Source organism: Paramormyrops kingsleyae, chromosome 8 (genome assembly GCF_048594095.1).
Source record: "Paramormyrops kingsleyae isolate MSU_618 chromosome 8, PKINGS_0.4, whole genome shotgun sequence".
Lineage (NCBI taxonomy): Eukaryota > Metazoa > Chordata > Actinopteri > Osteoglossiformes > Mormyridae > Paramormyrops > Paramormyrops kingsleyae.
The window spans coordinates 22378133-22381768 of NC_132804.1; positions in this window are offsets into that span (position 1 = coordinate 22378133).

Consider the following 3636-nt stretch of genomic DNA (forward strand, 5'->3'; position numbering starts at 1 on the left):
TTGTACAATTTTTAGTAGCACTCGTCAAGCTGTCAACTGAAAAACGACATAGTAAGACAAGGAATATATTTCTCTACATATTTATATATAATATACATACATTAAAATATTATTTTGACCTAAAACTGAAACAGGTTGTGATCATAAATAAAACAATATGTAGTCCCTAATTTAAATTTAGCAATAACAAGTTAATCAAAACTCTCCAGTCTCCAACATAGTGCTGCAAAATGCATGGTGCAAAGCGCAGTGTTTATAGCCTAGCAACAGCACAAGAGGGATGTACGCAAGGATAGCGAATAGAAAAGCAAAATACTGTCTCCAGGACATCGGCTAGCGTGCGAGAGGATACGCGGGCGATACGTCACGGAACCGGTGGCTGTTGCCGAGTAGGCTAATAGCCCGTGTTCCCCACCTTCAAGTTTTGCTTTTCGCAAAAGAAAATTCTTGGCGTTGTTTTTATCTGAAACGTCGGTCGAAAATTTTATTTCCGAAATTCATTTCGAACATTTATTAGTGGCCCACAAGCATTCTCTTCATTAAATATATAACTATTTGATTACCGAGAATTTCCATATATTTGACTTTTTGTGCTCGCAAGTATGTATTTATTATTTGTAGGATATAACGGAGTAATTCAGAATGAAACTGGGAGTCATAAATCTGGGAAAGAGGCATACGATGTTTTAATATATAATGTATGCTTCAATTAAGAATTTAATTCTATTATATTACTTTAATAGTGGTAAATAATTTGAGGAAACAAAAATGCAGTGGTTGCCAGCAGGCACATATATCGTGTTATCAATAAGATATATTTAGAGAGATCAGCGAACACCACATTTAGTCACAAAGTGTCCCTTTTTCTGAACTGAAAACAGAAGGTCGTTATACACCAAACAAACAGAGGGACTAAATATACCATTTAATATTTGTATAAGTCAGACATGCAATTTGAAATACAGGTCTCAATAATACTGAAATTTGAGTACACTGTTGTGCAACGCTACAATGGTGCAGCAAGATAGAATCTTTTTCCATTACAATCAGGAACCTAAACATAGTTTTTTAAAAGACTGCCAGTCACGGGAGCATCCTAGTCAGAGCAGTTGATTGCTGCAGCACTGTTTAATTTACCTTCAAATTATCCACATTAAAAACAGCAATCAACAATTGATTATACAAAATCAGATATACATGGAAACGGTTGCCACACAAATAGGAGCCAAAATAGCTTTTACCCTAGGCTTACTTTAGAAGATAACTTTTGTGTTTTTATTTTTCAAATTATGTACTGCTGGCTGTTGAAGTGTAAAATATTTAAGCCACACATTTTTGGGCTGAATAATATTTGTTTCACTAGACAAATTGCAGGGAAAATAAGAAAAATAATAAGGCATTTAGTTAATACTCCATTATTTCACATTTACACTATTGACTAAAGCAGCTGTTTCTGAGGGGGAAATTTATAAACAGCATCATGCAAAATATTATTTTGGATTCATAGGGACAGTATGTGACAACAGACTGTCATGGAATTCAGTGTCAAAACAGGGTCTCTGAATACGCTCTCTGGCCCTGATGGTTCCTGGTGAGAAGTAGATCTGAAGCCTTCACAGATTCTCCTGGTTTTTTCCACACAGATGATAGCCATTAAAAATCAAACCATCATCATGCACCCTGATATGGCTCAACAACAAAAAAACAACAACAATGGAAACAGGCTGTTGAAAATAACAGGACAATACATTGAGATGCACTCAAAATATTGCAAATTCTATAATTTTCTATTTGAAAAATGTAATATTGAATAGTGCACCTAAAAATACTTTAAGAGCTGAAAGAGAAAACTATGCATTTATAATTATCTATAGGCCTAGTGTCCTCTAAAACATTTGATCACCAAGAATGAGACAAAGTAATCAGTGTGAGGAAAAATGAAAATAAAAATGCAGTCCAGACTCTTAATATTGTTTTTCTGTCAGTTTGAGTAATTGTGTACAGTTTCAATGCTATTGTGCTTCTACTGATGGTCGAGTGTTAATTGGATGGAAATCACTGCAACATACTGAAGAAACAGCTGGGCTGATGGCACCTGACGTTTCCGGGGATGTTAGGAGGAGCCTTGCAGCATGGAGGTCACACACACATTATGGGCTTAACAAGCTGTGCTGCAGCTGATGCACATCCAGATGGACAAAGTCAGTAAGTGAGCCAACAGTTGTTGGACAAATAGAACAGTGTGCTTACATTAAATTAAATAAGGATAGAGGAGAATTAGGTTGTTGTATCAGAGACAACAAAGAATGCTTTTCCGGCAGAACATCTGGCCTTGAACACCAATTAGTGCTAGTGGAGGAATTTGCTCTTAGTTAAAGATTGCATGTTCAAAATTCTTTGAAAGGGGGAAAAGATATCGGACAGTGATTCTCAACAGTACTGGAGGTGTGGTCTGCATCAGGGAAGGTAGCAAGACTGAAAAATAGTTCAGTGGTTGGTAGAGAAGATAGAAGATTAATGGAGACAGAAAATATTTCAGATTGCAGTGGATAATAAACTAATATTCTACAAATGCAGCTGGAAAATGCTGAGCTCTAGGTGTTGCATTTTACAAAGGTCAGAACAAGTTGATTATCGCCACATGCTTCAGCTTTAACAAATGCGGCAGGGAGTGAAACTGGTGTATCAAGAACCATGAAGATGGATCAAGGTGTTTATGGTCCCAAGAGATTTCAGCAGCTGAGGCATGAGGAGTGATCCATGTTCTGGTGATGACCTTGAAATGGAAAGAGGAAAGAGATGTGAGCTTGGATGGAGGCTGCTCTTATACCACCAAGCAGCAGTTTTAGGAACCTGCAGTGAACTGGCTAAAAGTAAAGCATGAGGGTGTGTGTTCTGACTAGCTGTACCCATTTTGCACCACGTTTTGCTAAAACATTCGCAATATCTTCTTTAGAAATCAACATATGCAATTGCATCTTGAAAAGGGTAATTTTTGGAATTTCAGGAATATATTATAAAGGTACCTTGCCGACTTAAACATAATTATAAAGAAACTAATTCCAATATACAATAAATAATAACCCCATTGGTATTTTTAAAATCCAAATTCTATATTTGGGCGATTGGATTTACCGATAAAGTACTAATAGCTAATTGTTCACTTTACCAAGTTTAGTGTCACTATATAAAATACTTGTGATCTGCCCGCAGCGTAAGATTAATAGAGGGAGGGAATGGTATTTGCATCAGAAATTATTGCAGAATTTACTCCTCCAGCCTACATAATTTAAGGGAAGAATATATTAATTTATCAAACGTTTTGAAAAAGGGGGCAAATAAAATATTTAGGTGGGGTGGAAAACATACGGCACAGTCCCTTGTAATTTAAACGTTTCGCCTCAGTACACAGCAAACATTTTAGTCGTGTAAAACTATCTCACTTGTACATGCATTCACGGAGCATGTTAGGCGGCTACTGAAGCGGCTACAATGTAGACTGGGATTGCGACCGGAACGCATGCATTCCGCGAAGCTCCCTTTCCCTTATATTTTCAAATGTTCCTTTTCACGCGCCCGGTGCATTGTGGGTATGGAATTCCCAGGGCTGTCCCTCTCTAAGTGCGCATGCTCTGG